This window comes from Sapajus apella, unplaced genomic scaffold (assembly GCF_009761245.1).
Source record: "Sapajus apella isolate SASKATOON/1434 unplaced genomic scaffold, GSC_monkey_1.0 scaffold60, whole genome shotgun sequence".
Classification (NCBI taxonomy): Eukaryota; Metazoa; Chordata; class Mammalia; order Primates; family Cebidae; genus Sapajus; species Sapajus apella.
Window position 1 is genome coordinate 8,381,578 of NW_022437000.1, and position 20,167 is coordinate 8,401,744.

The 20,167-nt window shown below is 36.2% G+C and overlaps 2 long non-coding RNA genes across 2 annotated transcripts in view; both read right to left on the reverse strand.

The window, feature by feature from the left end:
• LOC116528793 overlaps positions 1-20,167 on the reverse strand; it is a 171,257-nt gene that overhangs the window by 40,690 nt on the left and 110,400 nt on the right. The gene's annotated exons all lie outside the window — the stretch shown is intronic.
• Positions 12,432-15,514, reverse strand: LOC116528795. The gene is made up of 2 exons (XR_004259204.1): positions 14,154-15,514; positions 12,432-13,271 (listed from the first exon to the last, which is right to left on the reverse strand). It is a non-coding gene; the product is annotated as an uncharacterized LOC116528795 (long non-coding RNA).

The following is a 20,167-nucleotide window of genomic DNA, read 5'->3' on the forward strand; positions in this document are numbered from 1 at the left end:
AGCTTGTGTAAGGGTGATTAGGTTATAAGCGTCCATTTTAAAATTTTTTTGTCATCAAAAGCATATTAAAATCATAATACAAATTATAAGAGCAAAACAAAATGAACTGTTATTAATACATATACTAGTTTAAAAAGATAATTTATTCAAGAGTCATACTATAGTTACCAAAAATCATCTGTATTTCATAAAACTTTAATTAAAACTATTCAGCAATGGAACTAGATAAAATGAGAAAAACAATCTAATTACCAAGACCTTTAAATGAAGAGAGATTTTTTTTTAAATCTTCCTTCTCTTCCTGTAAACTTGTGAATTTTATTCCTAATGTTTCCATGTGAACTTATTTTTGTAAATGTGCTAAATAAATGCAGAGTTAAAATAAACCATCTAAGTCTTTGCTTAAAAAAAAAAAAGAATTAGACACAGTGATCTCTCTAGTAGTACACGCATCTACTAACATCTACTCAATGAACCCAATACAGCAGAGACAGAAAGAGAGAGAAGGGAGGGAGGGAAAGAGGGACAGAGAGAGAGAACATTGATCTATCAGTTTATTACATTTTTAAGCATTTTTACTGGGACTATATCCTTTATTCTATGTTCATTCATAACTATTTTTATGATTAAGATCATAAATATAAAGCCAAAGCATTACTACTAAATATCTAGAGTAATGGTGATAAAATCTCTGATTTTTAATAATCAGTTGTGTCTATATAATATTAATATTTGTATTATTGACATGTCATTAAGATTATTTCTAGAGGCAGTAATGGACTCATAGCACGATTAGGAAGAAACCAACGTGGATATTGTTGATTCATATCTGATGCTTGACCCCTTTACATGTATTTCATTTTATTCTCACATCAATCCTTTGATGTAGATAATATTACATGCATTTTATAGGTGATGCAATTGGTCTTTATAGAGTTAATTATTTGTCCAAGTTTATAATGAAAGAAAAACACCTAAGTTTCATCTCTCATTACTAGCAAATTTTTTACTGTATTGGAGTTACATTGGAGGTTTTATTGTTGGGATAGTATACAACTTTCAAAACTCAAAATTATTATTTACTGTTTTACTGAAAACATAAATGTGAAAGAATATTACATATTGAAAATAATGTATTTCCTTTTCATCTAATTAGCTCATAAACTAATGAAAGAGTGGGCGAATAAAGATATCTAGACGAGTTATTCCTTCTTTTTCATGTGAATGAGTGTATAAGAGAACATTGCAAATATTGTCTTTGGAAATAATTATTAAATGTATTCTATGATAGTTGAAAATAAGGCTCTTCCAAGAGAGCAGGAATGTCATATGTAAGGAAAGAAAAAAAATTAGATATATAAAATTGAGTAGGAAATTCAGTATTGTAGTAAATGGAAGATTGGTATCAAAGGATTGGAAGTTAATTATAAGAGAATGCGATCAGTTTCATAATTCACTTCCTGTGCTGTCAGGGTCACCACCTGCCAGGATCCATCCCACAGACCCCAGCTGCAAGACAGATGAATAGAATAAATGCACTCAGACACAAATTTCCAGTGATTGAGTGGGCCGAGGAGTGGTGAGCCACTCACAGAGAGAAATCACTGCTACACTACACTGACTAGTTTACCTTCTCCCCATTAATTCAGTATAGATTTGATAACAGAGGCTTTCAGTCAACACACTTGTAGAGAAAGATTAAAGGCCAGATTCTGATGCCCTAAGCAAACACTAGGGAGAGGGTAGTCACCCTAGTTGACCTCCCCCCAAGAGGGCCATCAGGCTCTAAGTTTAATTTTAAGACTACATGAGTAAACAAGTTATTTAGGTAAACTCCCACATTCCTTTCTTTCTACTCTAATTTATTTAACTAAGAGGACAAGGGTGCCTTCAGCCAAGAAATATAGAAAAAACCCTTAGGACTTCCAAAAGGGTTTGAGACTATATTCTATAGCTTTCTCTACTATTTTTCCCTTAATATTTTTGCCACCTCCCTGAGTGAATTCCCACAATGTGCCTCAATAAACAAATAGCAAACCTTTGTTATTTCTTTAGGTAATGAAAAGCAAACAATAATTTTGTAAAATAAAATAAAGATAAGAAATGTGAAAATATGAATCACGCTACACATAATGAAGTGCTATCATAATCCTAAATTACTTTCTTTAAATAACAATATAGAGATATACACAAATACCTCTGAAGACTAATCTCTAATTTTTTTTATTTTGCCCAAATTCCTATCTCTAAATGGTTTGAGGAGTCATGCCCTACAAACCATAAATTCTCATCAGATGGGTTTTATTTAATCCCATATATTGTGACTTACTTTCTAATATTACTCTGGCATAACATTATGAAACAAGCAAGAAAATCAAAACATTGGGCCAGGCGTGGTGGCTCATGCCTGTAATCCTAGCACTTTGGAGGCTGAGGCAGGCAAATTGCTGGAGCTCAAGAGTTCAAGACCAGACTGGGCAACATGGTGAATCCCCTTGAACCTGAAAGAGGGAGTCTGCAGTGAGCCAAGATCATGCTGCTGCACTCCAGCCTGGGTGACAGAGCAAGACTCCACCACTCCCCCCTAAAAAAGAAGAAAATCAAAATGCTTTACTCCAAAACATGCTTCTCTGTCATATCTTAAAATGGCCTTGCAAAGCCATCCTTTGTGGAGGAAAATCTGCCCCTGTAAAGAATCTCTATTAACATAGTTAGATCTTTTTTTTCCAGGCCCTCCCAGTTCTGAAGGGATTAACTAAAATCTAGCACCTCTTAAAGATCTGAATACGAAACGTTTGTCATCTATTGTCTCTAAGGGCAGCTATTTTAAGACTTCAAAAGAACTTTGGCATCTACAATCTTTTATCTCAACCTGAACATTTCCTTTCTATGGATCCCAGGTCTTTAGACAAACAACCAATTCTCAACCAGAAAATAAATGGTTAAATTTACCTATAGCCTGGAAGCCCCTTGCCCTCCCGCCTCCCCACCCCAACCCCCAAATGAGTTGTCCCATCTTTCTGAACCAAACCAGTGTATTTCTTAAATGTATTTGATTGATGTCTCATGCCTTCCTAAAATACGTAAAACCAAGCTGTACTCCAACCACCTTGGGCATGTGTTTCTTGGGACTTCCTGAGGGCTGTGTCATGGGCTATAGTCACTCATACTTGGCTCAGAATAAATCTCCTCAAATATCTTACAGAATTTGGCTCTGTTTATCGACATCTCAAAACCCTTCTTGTATTTTAAAATTAAATCAAATTTGTGTAAATGCTCAGCTTATTCTGAACAAACATGTTTGTGAGTTTTATTGTATATGTATTTTATGGTGTATGTGTGTATGTCTTTAGCATATAAACTCCTGAATGATAGGCAACTTTTTACAGTGGCTTCTTAAAATAGCTATGTGTGTATACCTTTGATGAATAAAAATATGCAAATTTTTTTAAACCCCAAAGCAGTTTCAGTTGAGCTCAGGATTATATAGAAGAGCTGAAGGAAGCTCATGTCCACTGCTAAAAAATTTTTTTTTAATTTCTATTTTAACCTAACAGAGATCTAAGGTCACAAGGCAATCAACTGCCCAGAAATCTAAGGAGGTGTGGGTCCCCACAGGGAAAGAAAAGACAGATGCACTTCCCTCGATGGGATGGATACAATCAGACATTAGAAGCAAAGAGTTCAGCTGGGCACAGATCCTAGTTAAAATACCACCCATGTATTGAGAATTCAGTTATCACCCAATCAAGTCCAACACTGAAAGCTACTGTCATCGGCCCCGTCTCTAAAAGTTGATCCTTGAAGAATAGTCCATGTTTAGGAGGTATGGAAGAAGAGAAGCAGTTTAGGTTGGGGAAAAACTAAGCCAGGGTTTATCCTCATCTGTGAACTGGCTTTCCTGTGTTCCCAGGGAAGTGCGGGGGACTGGCTTGCTCTGGAGATCATTCTAAAGCAGCCTGGCTCGCAGCACCCCTGTCTTTTAGCCATTGACCCACTGCTTGCCTCAGGGAGGCCTTAAGGGCATAATCTTCTGGGCAAGGTGACTGCCATTTTACTGCATAATGTTGTGCCTGGCAATTGGCAGGCTCTAAACAAATATTTGTTCAATGTTACTCCTGTTATTTATTATCTGCTTAAATGTGCCTCCCTATCCCGCCTGCCACCTTGCCCACCTCCAGTGACTCATGTTCAACATAGTCTGAACTGAGTTCAGTTTTTCCTTCTCAAAGCATTTCTACGCCCACTTATCTATCTTAATCTTATTATTATCCACCTCGACACAGAAGCAAGAGATTTCTAAGTCAAATTTACTTCTTACTTGCCTTTATTCACTCATAAATAATTCATTAATTCTACAAATATTGCTGCTAAAAACTAAAATAAGTGCTGGTGACACAGAGTCAAATAAAACACAGCCTCTGCTTTCAAAGATAATTGTACTGAGTGGGAAAGGAAGACTAAATCAAGATTTACAGGACAACGTGAAAGTGCAATGGCAGGAGAGGAAGGGAAGCCACCAGGAAGAAGGGAAGCTTAATCAGAATTAGGAAGCATGAAGGGGAGGGAGCCACGATGAAGCAGGGAGTGGGACAGAGGAAATGGTATATGCAGAAGCAGAGAGGGCTCCATGGCGAGTGACTCCAGCCAGGATGTGAGTAGTTGGCAGTGTCCCCTTGGAAGCCAAAGAGCAGGAGAGGCCAGCGAAGTCTCCCAAATGCAGACGTCCTCTGGGGCCAGGGAACAGGCGCTGCTCTGATTCTACAGAATTTGCAGAAAGGTCATTTGTCTTACTTCAGAAAGCTCTGGGGAGTGTTTGAGGGATTTTATTCAGGGTTTAATACTATGTGTGGGGTTGAGAGGGGCAGGTATGCATGCTATAAATGGTATACTTTCTCATCATACCATGAGGATCTAGTGAGAAACTTTGTCATAATTTTATATGATTTACATGTACTATGTTTATAGCAATTCTCTTTTGTTTTGAACTAGCTTAAAAGGGAAATATCTGATTTGTTCTAGGCACTGAGGATTCAGAGGCACGTAAGAACCAGTGGCTATCCTGGGAACGCATCATTTATCAGTAATAAGAGCACATGCCAATGTAATGTGGTAAGTATCAGCACAAAAATGTGAACAGGTGGCTGAGCTAGGACAGCAAGGGAGGCCGACTGCCTGAAAGCTGACTCTCCTCTGGACGCATCACGGGTCCTGGTGACCAACTGCTTCCTTCTCTAACTACTCACCACTTTCATAATCCAAGAATCCTATAGGATAGACCCATTTGTCTGTGGATAGTGAATTCTCTTTGACATTTCTGTTCAAATGAAAACTTTTAAAAATTAAAACATTTAGAAGTTAACATTTTGGTGGTGTGAACAGTTAATTGGTGTGAACACTCCTTGACTAAATACAAAAAAAAAAATGGACTTTGATTATAAATTCACTCCTGGTAGACCTGAACTACAGTTATTAGGTACTTGTATTAATGGTGGTGAGGTAAAGCTAAAAATTATGTACAATAAATGTCATGTGGGTCAAATTCCTCATAGCAGGTTCATGTAAGTTCAGGCATTCTATAATATCTGTGCATTTATTATACATTTGCATTTTATTTGTTTTTTTTAATAGAAAAACAAGTAGAACTCATGTGCATGCTATTATCATTCTTTACACTGTTGTAATACAATTTTCTTGAACTCCCGACCTCAGGTGATCTGCCCGCCTTGGCCTCCAAAGTGCTTGGATTACAAGCGTGAGCCACCACACCCAGCTCAATAAAATTTTCAACAAAATAATCCTTATACCACTCTGTAATACTTTGGAAGATATAGTTATTCATGTTTCTTAGTCTCCACTATACATTTGACATATTTTGATAATACTGATGTCAAAATAAATGTGCCTTTTTGCATTTAATTGTTAGTTTAAAACTAAAGCAGTTCCGAAAGAAAAAATACGAATGGCCAATAGGCACATGAAAAGATACTAAACATCTCATTAGTTATTAGTTAACTGTAAATCAAAACCATAAGACATCACTTCGTACATACTAGTGTGAGTATTATCAAACAATCTAATATAACAATACAATAAGTGCTGGCGAAGATGTGGAGAAACTGAACCCATCACAGACGAGCAGATCCTGATAGTAAACCCAAAATTGCTCAAAATAAGTTTATTAGTCAGGATTCTCTAGAAGGACAGAACTAATAGGATATATGTATACATGAAAGGGAGTATATTAAGGAGAATTAACTCACACAATCACAAGTTGAACTCCCACGATAGGCCATCTACAAGTTGAGGAGCAAGGAAACCAGTAGTGTCTCCCTCTGAGTCCCAAAACTTCAAAAGTAGGGAAGCTGACAGTGCAGGCTTCGGTCTGTGGCTGAAGACCTGAGAGCTACTGGTGTAAGTCCAAGAGTCCAAAACCTGAAGAACCTGGAGTCTGATGTTCCAGGGCTGGTAGCATGCAGCACTGGAAAAAGACGAAGGTCAGAAGACTCAGCAAGTTGGCTTCTCCCACCTTTCTCTGCCTGCTTTATTCTAGCCACACTGGTAGTTGATTGGATGGTGGCAACCACACTGAGGGTGGGTCTGCCTCTCCCACTCTACTGACTCAAATGTTCATCTCCTTCAGTAACACCCTCACAGACACACTCGGGAACAATACTTTGCATCCTTCAATTCAATCGAGTTGACACTTAATATTAACCATAGCAATAGGCTTTTAGATTCATTTCTATATTTGTCAATATAAGAACATTATTTTTATTGTTATCAAAAATAATTTCAGACTTCAATGATAGAAGTTGTGTTTCAATGCTTGTTAGTTGAAAAGGCATGCAATAACATTGTACTATAAATTCAATAATAATTTTCAAGCACTTGTAAGTATTGTTACAATACAATTAATGTCCATGAAAGCATGTATGTGTGTGTGTGTATGGATGTGTATGCATACACACGTGTGTGTCTCTGGGTTTGTGTCTATGTTAGGTACTTGTACAAATAATGGTGATATCAAGCAAAAAATTATATACAATAAATGTCATTTGGGTCAAATTCCTCATAGCAATGTCATATAAGGTTAGGCATTTGAGTGTGTATAGAATAGATATTTGTAAGAATTATTTTAAACCAGTGCTAACAAAGTAGGTGATGTGGTTAGGAAAAGCAAAAAGTTGACAATGACTTCTAAATTTGAAAGGGGAATAAAATTCAAAAGCGAAATAAAATGAAAAAGTTTAAAAAGCAGTAAAATGGATAAGCATATTTGAAATGCTCTTAACAATTGCGGATGATGCATGCTTTTATAGACACTGCTGAGTAAGTGCCACATGGTAGGCAAAGTTATTTTTTATTCATTATCTCATTTAATAGGATGAAAAGGGTAGAACAAGAATACAAGAAGTATAAGTTCACTACTTTCAAATAGGTACAAGATCTGTCACATGGTAGGAGTAACTAATAGCGGGGATTACAGGGAGTCATATTTTGGTTTCTGAAAAGAAACGGTTTTCTAACAATGTGACAGACATAAATAATTAAGTCATTTCAAAAAATAAGGCAAAAATGTCTCTGCATTAGTCAGGGTTCTCCAGAGGGACTAAACCAATAGGATATGTGTATATTGGAAAGGGAGCTTATTAGGAAGAATAAGCTCACATGATTACAAAGTCATTCCAGGATAGGTTATCTGCAAACTGGGGAAAGAGAAGCCAGTACCATGGCTTGGTAAAGTCTGAAAGCCTGAAAACCAGCAAGCAGCCCCCAGTCTACTGCCAGAGGCCCAAGAGCCCCTGGGAAGCTTCTGGTGCAAGTCTCAGATATAAAGGCCAAAGAACCTGGAATGTGATGTCCAAGGGCAAGGCAGTGGAAGAAAGTGTTGGGCATGAGAAGAAGAAAGAGAGCCAGAAGACTCAGCAAGCAAACGTATCCCACATTCTTTGGCCTGCTTTGTTCTAGCCATGCTGGCAGCCGATTAAATGGTGCTCACCACATTGAGGGTGGGTGTTCCTCTCCCAGTCCACCTACTCAAATGTCAATCTCTTCTGGCAACACCCTCACAAACACACCCAGAAACAATGGTTCACCAGCCATCTAGGCATCTGTATTAGTCTGTTCTCACACTGATAATAGACATATCCAAGACTGGGTAATTCATAAAGGAAAGAGGTTTGATTGACTCACAGTTCAGCATGGCCTGGGAGGCCTCAGAAAACTTATAATCATGGCAGAAGGGGAAGCAAACACATCTGTGTTTACATGGTGGTCACAGGGAGAAGTGTTGAGTGAAATGGTAAAAAGCCCCTTATAAAACCATCAGATCTTGTGAGAACTCACCCACTATCACAAGAACAAAATGAGCGTAACCGCCCACATGATGCAATTACCTCCCACTGGGTCCCTCCCATGACATGCGGAGATTATGGGACCTACAGTTCAAGATGAGATTTGGGTAGGGACACAGCCAAACCATATCAGCATTCTTCTATGCAATCAAGTTGATACCTAATATTAACTATCACAATCTCGAGGTGTAATTGTTAAGACTGTTTTCAAAAAAGGTAGTGAGTTTTACATCTGATTTATAAATACAGATAAACATACTTTTTATTGAGGAAAATTTTAAATATATAGGTTATAATACTCCTGACATTTCATATACAAAATATTCCAAGAATATCATGTTAAGAGATTTAGCAAGTCTACAGTAGCATCTACCACCTATATTTTCATAAAACTCCATGGATAAGTTTGATGTGCATCAGCAATTAAGAATATATGGCCTAGATGCTAGATTCAGATTAAATAAGTAAGGCTGTGGCCAAGTAAGAATTTTAAATAACAACTAAATTTATGACTGAAAACATACTACTGTTGTCTCCTAATACCAGGCAAAGGTCCAACATGACTCTTAATATGTAGAAATGTATAACAGACAGTGAGAATACTGATAAATATTCAGGAACTTGCTATAAAACATACCATTTATGAAATATTTATAGTAATAACATTTTTCTCCTATAAGGCTGAATATCTCTTCTGATTTGACAAGTCTTCCCATAGAACCATAATAACGAATAAAATGAATCTAATTATTTCCAGCACTTCTTTTATAAGATGAATTTGCAAGTCTTGGTGATTAAAAACCCTTCAGGAAAACTTAAAGCTACTTTTAGCTTTAAAATATACCCTGAAAATTATATTATAATTTTTCAGTGTTTAGGATTCCATTTGGGAATAAAAAATCAAAAAGTTTGTCAAAAAAAATTTGGGCTTTTGATTAAGACAGAACTATGGATGCCTTAGAGGCAGCCCTATTTGCCTATGTAATCAAAAGGACAATAAAACTTTTAAAAATAAACCCCACCATATCCTCAATAACTAAAAGATGTCTTAGAAATGTTGAGATCTAAAAAGAATGTCACATTCTACAACAGGGAAAAAGGCAAGACAAACTGAAAATTAATGACTTTTATTGACTCTACCAGGGAATTGAAAACACAGAACATTCAATTCTCCTGAATTCCAAAGAGACACATAAGCTTGCACAAAGAAATAAAACCTAAGCATTTGCTTAGGGGCAGACATCACTGGATGAGATATAATCTGGAAGGAAATTTAAACTAGTAACTTTTAACCAATTGCTAAAGGCTGAACATGAACTAACATCAGAGTATGAAGCTGAGAGGGGCACTGACATAGTGGTCTACTGCTCCTGTAGGCCTTTCCTCTGGGACACTTACCCTGATAAATCAGGAGAAGCCAGAGGAAGGGGTGCCACTGAGATTCATTCGCTCCTCTTTCTGGTAAGGATGAAAAGGTTGATCTGCAGAAGAGGAGTGATAGAAGCATTGCTTGAGGACGTGGCAGCTGGCTGAGGACAAAAGGGTGGGATAAGAGTACTACACCTATTGGAGCCACAGAAAATCTTGAGCAGGTCACACACTGAAGGGCTTCCCTAAGCCTCAAAGCTAATTAGAATATTATAATGAACCCACTCATTCCTTCTGCCTCACCTCATAACCATGCTAACTAGCTTCAAGTAAGCAATCACAGGGAAAACACCTAGAGAACTGTGAAAGGAAAACTCTCTCCAGGGAGAAAGACAAATTAAAGATGCAAAGACAACCAGAGAGAAAAATTCCAAAATATCTCTAGAGAAATTGCAAGTCTCCCATGCCCATAACAACAACTAATTCCTACTCTGATAACTAGAGCAACAGCAGACTTCAAAGTCAGCACAAATCCTGACAAAATTAAAACAAATGCCTTACTAAATGTATAGCAGAAGGCATATAATAAATACTTGCCTCAATATCTCTTGTCACATACAACACATCTACCTTTCAATACAAAAGAGGAAGGTATACCAGAAAGCAAAAAAAAAAAAAAGTATTGAAGAGTCAAAGTAATCATTATAACAAAAATCAGTTATGATGCAGATGTTAGAACTATCAGACAGGAAATACAAAAAAATAATAATTAATATGTTAAAGACTCTAACAGAAAACGTAGATAACATGTAATACCAGAAGGCAATTTGCAGCAGAGAAAGATACTACAAAAACAGTTAAAAGAAAATATTAGAAGTAACAGAAACTGTACAAGTCTTATTAGCAGACTTGACACAGCTGAGGAAATAAGTACACTTGAAAGTAGGTCAACATAAGTCACCCAAACTAAAATGCAAAAGAAAAAAGTATATTGATAAGAATGTAACACATCATTCAAGTGCTGTAGCACAGTATCAAACATTCTAACTTACGTATAATTTGAACACCAGCAGGAAATGACAGGGAAAACAGGTTGGAAGAAATATTCAAAGAAACAGTGGCTGAGAATTTTAGAATTTTCTATTATTGCTGACAGAAAACAAACCACAGAATTCAGAAGCTCAGACATGACCAACATGATAAACAACAACAACAATACAATACACACACACGCAGCTAAGCATACCATATTCAAATCCCTGAACCAAAGGTAAAGAGAGACTCCTGAAGACAGCTAGGAGAAAACAACACTTTTCCTACAGAGAAACCAGGATAAGAATTATGACGTACTTCTCATCAGAAAACATGCAAGCTGGAAGACAATGGAATGACGTTTGAAAAAACAGATCTGTCAACCAAGATTTCCATATCTAGTAATAATATTTTCCCAAAATGAAAAGAAGTAAAAACTTTCTTAGGCAGAAAAAAAACTGAGGGGATTCATTGTCAGCACACCTCTCCAAGAAATGTTAAGGAAGTCCTTCAAGCAGAAAGATGATACAAGTTGTCAGAAATTCAGACCTACACAAACAAATGAAGGTATTTGAAATGGAGCAAATGAAGGAAAATAAAATATTTTATCATGTTTAATTGCTCTCAAAGAAAAATAATATTTTAAATGTATAATATTAATAATGTATTGTGTGATTATAGCATAAGTAAAAGTGATATATATGACAAAATTGGCATTAGGCAGGAATTAGAAATATGCAGATGCTGCTGGACTTGCAATGAGGACACTTCTATTAAGATGTAACCTCATCATAAGTTATATCTGGACAAAAGTAACTCCATCAACTTAAGTCAAGGAACTTAATAAATTCATTTTGCTTTGCAACATTGTAAAGTTGAAAAATTATAAGTCAAACCCTTGTCAACTGGAGACTGTCTGTACTTTTATAAGGTCCTTACACTATAATTAATGGGGTATAATATTTGTAGGTCAACTTAGATTATTTGAAGTGTATTTTGTGAACTCTGGTGCCACCTCCTCTTCAATGAAGCAGTTTAGTCACACATTTTTCTCCATTCTAGCTACAATAGCATTATTTGCAAGCCATCTTTCTCATAATAAAAACCATTATTATGAAGAGAAAATTCATGCTTAGTTCACAGGTAAGCCCCAAGTCCATCTTATTAAACTACATTCTGCAGTATATTCCTCCTAATCTGTTTCTCTATATTGCTTTGTTGACCAGTATACCCTTCTTTAATATGCTGACTTAATACATTATGAAATTCCTAATTAACTCTATCAAAATTTCCTTTGAAAAATCCAACATTTTCTTTCTGATCAATACTACCTTACAATATGAGACCACTGATGGCCAGAGACCTGACCATTGATGGCGAGAGAAGTTCGCTGCTCGAATCTCTGTCAAGACAGCCTGCTGTGGGAAGCATCACTGACCAGCTTCAGCCATTGCCACTTGGGTGTATGCTGCATTTTTGCTGATGTCACGACTCCTCTGGGTTACTACCAGGCAATGACCATGGTGGTGGCACTGGTGTTGCCCATATCTACCCAATATGGGATCCTTTCAACAGGCAGCCTTTGCTTGCAAACTCCGCATTTGCCTGTGAAAATTCCTCAGGACTCCACGATGGTCACACATTCTTCCTTCCCAATCTGCTCTCCCTCTTTTCTTCACAGTTGCCTGACAAGCATCATCATCTGAAGACTTTTCCTGCCTGTTCCCAACTGAGTCCTCTCCTTTTATCCTTCACAGACGTTTCTCCTGATTTTTTCCATATCTAATCCCATCATGGCATCTACTTCTTGGAGAACCCAGAGTGACACACTATCATATACTATATTTTTGGCATTTGTTAAAGCTAATTTTCACAAGTTAGTATTACTATTCCACCGTTTGTAGTGATAAAACTACTTCAGCCTCGAAATTTGGAGCCAGAGTATGAACTGGATTCTGCTTCCTCATTCGCTTTTTCCCAAATTTCATGCTTTTTCTGTTATACAACACTGCCCCCATAGACAAGCATGGCCCCTTTCAAATAAATAGAACGATGTATGAAGACTAAATCATATCCTTAGGCAAACGAACATCATATATATTTGTATATCTCCCCAAAAGTCCTCTAGCAATTCTAATGTGATTAATTATATATGTACGATCTGTCCCAATCTTATTTTTATCTTTTTTTTCTTCTGAGAAGTTTCTGGAATTGACTGTCTCAATCTTAACTAACTGCTTAATGATATTGATGACACCTTTCAGAAGCCTAGAAATCTGAACAATTCCGTGAAATACAAATCTCTCCTTAAAGCATATTTTAAAGTCCCTTCTCCACCACTGCTTAGAGATTTTCAATTTTTATAGGTCCCATAAAAAATGCTACAATATTTCAGCACCTCAGTAAAACGGAGAGACTTACAATGACAACCCCAAGGCCTAGAATTAAATACTGAATCAAAAGTGGCTTGTAATCCAAAAAGATGAGAGTCTGGCATTAAGAAGCAAAGAAACTCTATACAGCTAGTGCTCTACTACGACCACGATTGGTTCTGACAGACCGGTCGTAACATGATTTGGTCGTAAGCTGAGTAGGCTATATGTACAGTACTGTGAAATGATGTTATAAAAATCTTTAAGTCATATTTTATCATAATTTTCTTTCATTATTGTTATATATCATAATTTTCTTTGTTCATTTTATGCCATTTGTATCATCTCTACACCATTTTGTTTCTTATTTTTACATTCGTCAGGTTTAAGTAAAACACTGCATTACCAGTACAACTGGTTTGATACTCGCAAAACATACAAAATTACAAAATACAGGTGCATACAAAAATACAAAATACAGGTGTAAAAAATACCATAGGAAACATTTTCCCAATTGCAAAACATATCAAAATATATAAACATGTACGAAACATTTTATTGACCACTGGTGCTTGGCTGCGGATCGTTGATGTCGTCATCTGAGGCAGCAGTTGGGGTTACCCGAGTTGGTTTTTTCATAAACATGGTGAGCTTTGTCTGAATTGTATGTTTCTTTTCTTCTTCATAAATTTCACAATACGGACACAACACATCGTGCACCATCCGTTCAATCCTTGCAAATTATTCGATGTTTGGGTCCATTGCTTCGAAATGTATAAGAAGTTTATTGGGAGGGGTTTGGTGAAAAATATCCAAGACACAAAACACAAATTGCTGTACCGAGTCTGGGATAACAGTTGAAATGGTGCATGCGGAGATGGTAGTGCTGCCGGAAGCTGGTCCTCACTGTCGTATGCCCAGCTGGGCAATGTTTGCGCTGCCAGACACAGAGCAATCGTGGCTGGCGATTGTGGTCGTAAAGTCAAATGGTTGTAAGTGGCATAGGTCATAAGTCGATCAATACCTGTAAAATGTAAGTTATAATTAAGAAGTGACATTTTTCTACCTGGACTCACTGTGTAAGAACAGAGAAAATTTTCCATCCTTTAAAATCTGGCAAATTTCTTATAAAATGAAGAGCAGCACCTTTGTCCCCAAATGCTAACTGAGGTGGTGGCAGGGTCAAAAATGCCAAACTACCCACCGCTAACTGTTCTCAACCAATGGACAGGCTGAGCTTCCTCAAGTGTCAGGTCTGGTATGTGCGTTTAGCTCCTGTTTTATAAATGAGACACTGCTCTCTCTTTGACATAAGAAAAAAGAATAAGCCATGATTAATACATACCCTGTTTAAGAATGCTAATGCCTTCTAGAAAATAAGAGAGTCTTGAGTTTTTAGCACAATCCAAATTCATATTTTAGCATCCTACTTTGAAAAAGAAAAAGTGCCACTGGATCAGCAACAGTTACATAAGATTTTTATTATATTGGGCAAAAATGTTAAAACTCTAAAATGGAAAGGAGAAATTGAAGCAGGATTTTAAAATATGATGGCTCAGGAAAAATTCTAATTGAAGTGTGGAAGACTCATTTAAAGAAACACTTGATATTTAGTTTGTATATAAAGCAAACATTATCATTATTTCAGCATTATCAAAAACAATAAGCTCTTCTGTACAAAAAGATCATTGATTCACTATTAGCTATAGATATTAACTAGTACTATTTTGTCCCAGTAATAATTTGTATGGATCTTTTCATGATCTTACTGACCAACTACTACTATCTTATAACATTGTTTTTTTATTACTATCACTATCATGATCACCTGATCAGTATTATTACTGTCTTAGCCCTGAAAGAAGACTTAATACTCATCTTTATCTATTTTACTTTACCTATGAGAGGTAATGTAGTTTTCCCAAAATGATAGTCACGGCCATTGTAATTATCCAAGTAGGCAGTTTTTCTGACTCTGAACTTAATGTTATTCCTGTCCAAAAAAAAAAAAAAATGAACAGGACAAAATATGCTAGATTGTCCAGTATTAGGAAATATTCACTGGAGTACTTACAAAGAAACATTATGCCTGCCTCTAAAATAGCTGAGAAAAAATTTTTTAATGGAGTAAAATATTAATGTTTGAAGATTCTGTAAAAGATATACAGCAATTCTTTGAACCATTCTTGTATACTGCCTATGAGTCTTTGAATATAATTTTAAAAAAACACCACCATTTGGAAATACTGTGCAAGAGGTAACTTTCAATAGGTGTATGATAAACTATGACAATTTTTTTTCTGATGATTAACAAAGTAACCACATCTTGTAAGACTTTGGGATATAAATATGACTACTATTGATTATTACTGTATAGAAATATAAGAAACATGCGAGAAATTGAGACATGATTAGTAAAGATTTCTAAATTAAAAATATTTTTGGTTATTTCAATCTTTACTTTAATTAAAACTAGTAGGTATAATAAGAAAGATATTACTTTATTATGCATTAAAATTCCAAAAATTATAAGTAGAGTCAAATATATGTTAAATATCTTCCAAGCTTTGTGCTGTATATTTTAGATAAGTTTAAAGATAATTCTACCAGAACTTCTAACAGGAATTTGATACTAAACCCATTTCACAGGTGAAGACATTGCACGTTGGGGAAGTTAAATAACTTTCTCAATGTCACAGGCATTAAACAGTGAACCAGCTATCAAGCATAAGCATATTTTACCCCCATTTCTGAGCACCAAATAGTAGTACTATTGCAATGTGTTTGGTAAAGGAAGTGGACGCTATGCCCTATATGCTACCTTTAAAGTAACAAGACACATTAAGTCCTGAGAAAAGATGACCTGATGGTTATGATCTCTATCACAGGTCAGTCTCCAGGGTGACTGGCAGAGTTTGCATAAACATAAGTTTTATTCTTTCAAACTATTACAAAGACCCATTAAGTTTCTATCGGTTAAAAAAAAACTAGTAGTGAGATTCAACTTTTTTTTTTTTTTAACTGTCAGAGAAACTATAGTAAAGCAAGGAGGAGACGGCTATAATAAACAGTGCAGCCTAAGATCACATTCAGAGACATCAACATGAACTCAGGTTTACTTTTATACGTATATATGATACATGCAGAAATGATTATGGATATAAGTGTATGCATAGGTTAGAAAGCACGCATCTATTTCCTAGCTCTGTCCACTGACAGACCCTAGAGGTAGCGATGCCCTGTATAGTGAATACTCTCGGCCACCAGTTCTTGGTTTCTAAATAGCACTCTCTAAGAAAAAGGAACCAAAGCACCTTCAAGAAATGGCTGATGGTGAGGCAGGGAAAGTATAAAATGATCCTAGAGCATTTTGGTATCCCATAAAATAAAGGCTGAAAACCAATCAAACAAAAAGACAGGACTGCGTCATAAGAACACAGGAGCCGATCTGAAAGAGCTCCCAATGGACAAAGCGGAAACAATGTAAGCAACAAAATAAACAATGTAAAGTGGGTTTATATACAAAAGTACGTTTAAAAAAAAAAACACGTGTTTATACTAATACAAGTAAATGGGTAACCAGGGGCAAAATTTTGTTACAGAAGAATTTCAAATAGCATATGTCGTTACTCTCCATGCCAGAGGTGGAACTTACTGCTCCTAAAGGATAGCGTTTATTTCCTGCCAATACCAGCCCCGCCACCGCAAAAAAAGAAAGGCAGGAAAAAAGGAAAGCAAAAATGCAAGCAAACAAGCAAGCAAGAAAGGACAAGGAAATATAAAACAAAAGGTTAAAAGCCAGTTATTTGCATTGTTGTTTTCTGTATATTGCTACCAAAACTTTTTGTTTTTTATTTTAATGTCAATAAACCTCATCAATCAACAGTATGGCACAGAAGGCCCTTAAAATATGGACTACTTTCTCCACTACATTTCAATTTATGGTCACCATTCGAATTGAATCCTTAAGCCACCTAGAAAATTTTAAAGGAAATCCAGATACTATGAGGCAAAGTCAAAAGCAAGAGGAAGATGGTCAGCTGGTCAGCTCTGAGAAGCTCATTTATTTTAAGAGCAAAATGCCATTGTTCTTTCCCAGTCAGTGTAAATATAGGCAGGTAAATCATACCAGAACAGAGCCTTAGTAATGAGTCATTTGAATGTGAATAGACGTGTTCTTCATTTACAATGGCAATTTATGCTTGGCAGGACTTTTGGACTATCATTACTTGAGTTTCAAAAGATCACAGGAATGTGCGTTGCCAGATTAGTATTGCATATATTGCATTTTTCAACCCATAGACCATTTTCCCAGGGCTGGTTAGTAGGCATAAAAAGAATATCTAATAAAAGGGACTTTTTCATTGGTTCATTAATTTCCTTAATTTGAAAGAAAATTAAGCTTGAAACTTTACTTTAAAATAGTTGGTCATTTGTAAATGCTTTCTGCAATGTTCCATAAGAGATAAGTACTTAAGATGCAAAAGAAAGAAAAGACTGATGTTCCGATGTCTTGAAAAATTGGCGTTCTAAGTCAAAGTAGTTAGTTTGGAAAAAAGAGTTAGTCAGTTTCCTGTCAAAATGAGTTAAGTAGTATGACTTCCTGTGTGATGGGAAGTTGTCAAAATGATTGAGAACTAAAGAGGTCATGACAGTTTCGCATCTGCAATTAATTTCATTATTTTATTGAACTTAGAAATAAGATTGCAACTATGCGCTTATACATATTCCTACTCTCTAATTTTGTGCAATAATGTCACTTGCCAAAAATAATCTGTTGTTTTAATCCTAGCCATTTATTTCTGTGCTAGGGCTGCCAATTACGATCACACGAGGACTTTAAAACTAATACTTATATCTACTATAGCTTTCTTCATCATGGTTACCATTAGGCTTACATAAAATAGCTTACAGTTGTAGTAATCTACTTTAAGCTGATTATACCTTAACTTTTATCTCACGAAATAAATCTGTGCTATTTACTCCACACTCCCCCACATTTTATATTTATGATTTATACATATGTTAAATGGCTTAATTAAGCCATTCCACAGCTTATACATATATCAAAAGATCATGTTGTACACCATAAATATATACAATTTTTACTTGTTCAAATAAAAAATGTTTACGTAATTTGCCCAAGGTGATATATATAACCACATATATTTTTCTTATTGTGGTTTAAAAAAAACCCCACACCCACATAACATAAACTTACTCTCTTAACAACTCTGTGAAACAAGTTGAAATAAATCAAAACATCAGTAAGAGATTCAATATGCTTTTGTCCCATGATCTTGAATTGGAGAAACTCATTGGAACCTCTTAAATGATTGTCATAAGCTCTACAATCTTGTCACAGAAAAACAGCAAAGCCTGGAGTTTGCACTCTGGAGACTACAAGACTGCCAGTGAGAGTCCCTGCGCCTGGAATATTTTGAAAGGAGTTAGCCAGCTTGCTTCAGGCAGACTGTAAGGGAAGGGTCCCTGGAGAGCCTCTGATTCGCCCCACAGGTGCTTGCATATAAGGGAACTTGCAAAGGAGGCTTCCCAAACAATGACCACAGTGGACTAAGGGCCCACATACACACTGAGAGGATGGGGTGGAGCCACCAGAAATTCGCACCTTATACAACAGGGAACCCAGTCCCATCAATTTAAACATAAAAAATCCCTGGTATTCAACTATCAAGGGGGCAACTGGGAACCTGCTTTCAGAACCCCTCTCTTTGCTGAAAGCTTTCCTTTCTGCTTAGTAAATTCTACTCCGGTCACTCTTTGATGTCCACCTGCCTATTTCTTCCTGGTCATGAGACAAGAACCCAGACCTAGCTGAGCTAAGGAGAAAAAAGTCTTGCATCAATTTATCCACTGACACTGAGGGTTCCTTACAATTGGAGTCAACAGAAGTTGCAAACCCAGATTTATATAGAAACTCTCACAGTATTGAAATGTCAGTCCAGGGTGTTCCTTAAACAGTATGTGAAATATATGTGTGTGGATAACAGTTTGCATTATACTGTATGTCTCCTCTCAATCAAATCACAGACTTCCTGTGAGCAGAGGCTATTTTTGTTCAGGTTTGTTTGATGCAGCCAATGCAATGCCTTGTGCAAAGTGACCATTTGTGTTTGCAGACTTGAGTTTAGCAAAGACAAAAAGAAACATCTAAAAAATACTATTATGCAACTTTTCCCTTAAAGCCCTGAAGGTCTCACATGGTCTCAATATAAATATTTTACAAAATGAAGTGAGCTATAAATTCTGTCCATCAGTGGTCCTGATTTGGGACTAGGTAGGGACTAGGAATAATTGTGGTAAATGGCATTATGATTGACAAATGATTTGCTGCAAACCAACAGTGGAATAAGCCCCAAGAAATCACTGCATTTAGAGAATCAACTGGGCTTTATCAACTGGCTTTGGCTATTTCATTTTGTGACATCTGGTTCTTTCAAGAGGTTATTTTTGACAACTGTGTGGCTTTGCTCTACACGATATCACATTTCTAACAGTCTGGTCTGTGTTATTATTTCATATTTAATGGTTCTAAAATGAGAAACACTTGACCACTCCCAAAATAAAAAATGTACTTGCATTCTACCGGTCTGCTTGTATAGTGTTCTTGCAACTCATTGCATGTCTATAAAATGGTGTTTGGGTATTCCCTTGATTTTCCTTTTTGTTTATGTTATTAATGAGACACTTGTTAATGTTATTAATGAGACACTTATTAAATTCTTGCATAAGGGAGCTAAGAAGTATAAATGTTATGTGAATGGTATGTAATCAGGATATATATGAATGACCACTTTTAAGAGTGGGAATGATCAGACTGATTTCTCCATGTTATTGTTAATTAATCCACATCATAAAGTTTTAGTCCACAACCTTTTATTAAGAAAACTTAAGACCCTTGTCATACAGATTTAGATGTAAAATACAGGACAGGGTCTATGGTCGCATCATAGCCAGACAATAGGAGCAAAGCAGAAATCCTTCCTCAAAACTAGTAACAAACTAGTTAAAGAAGAG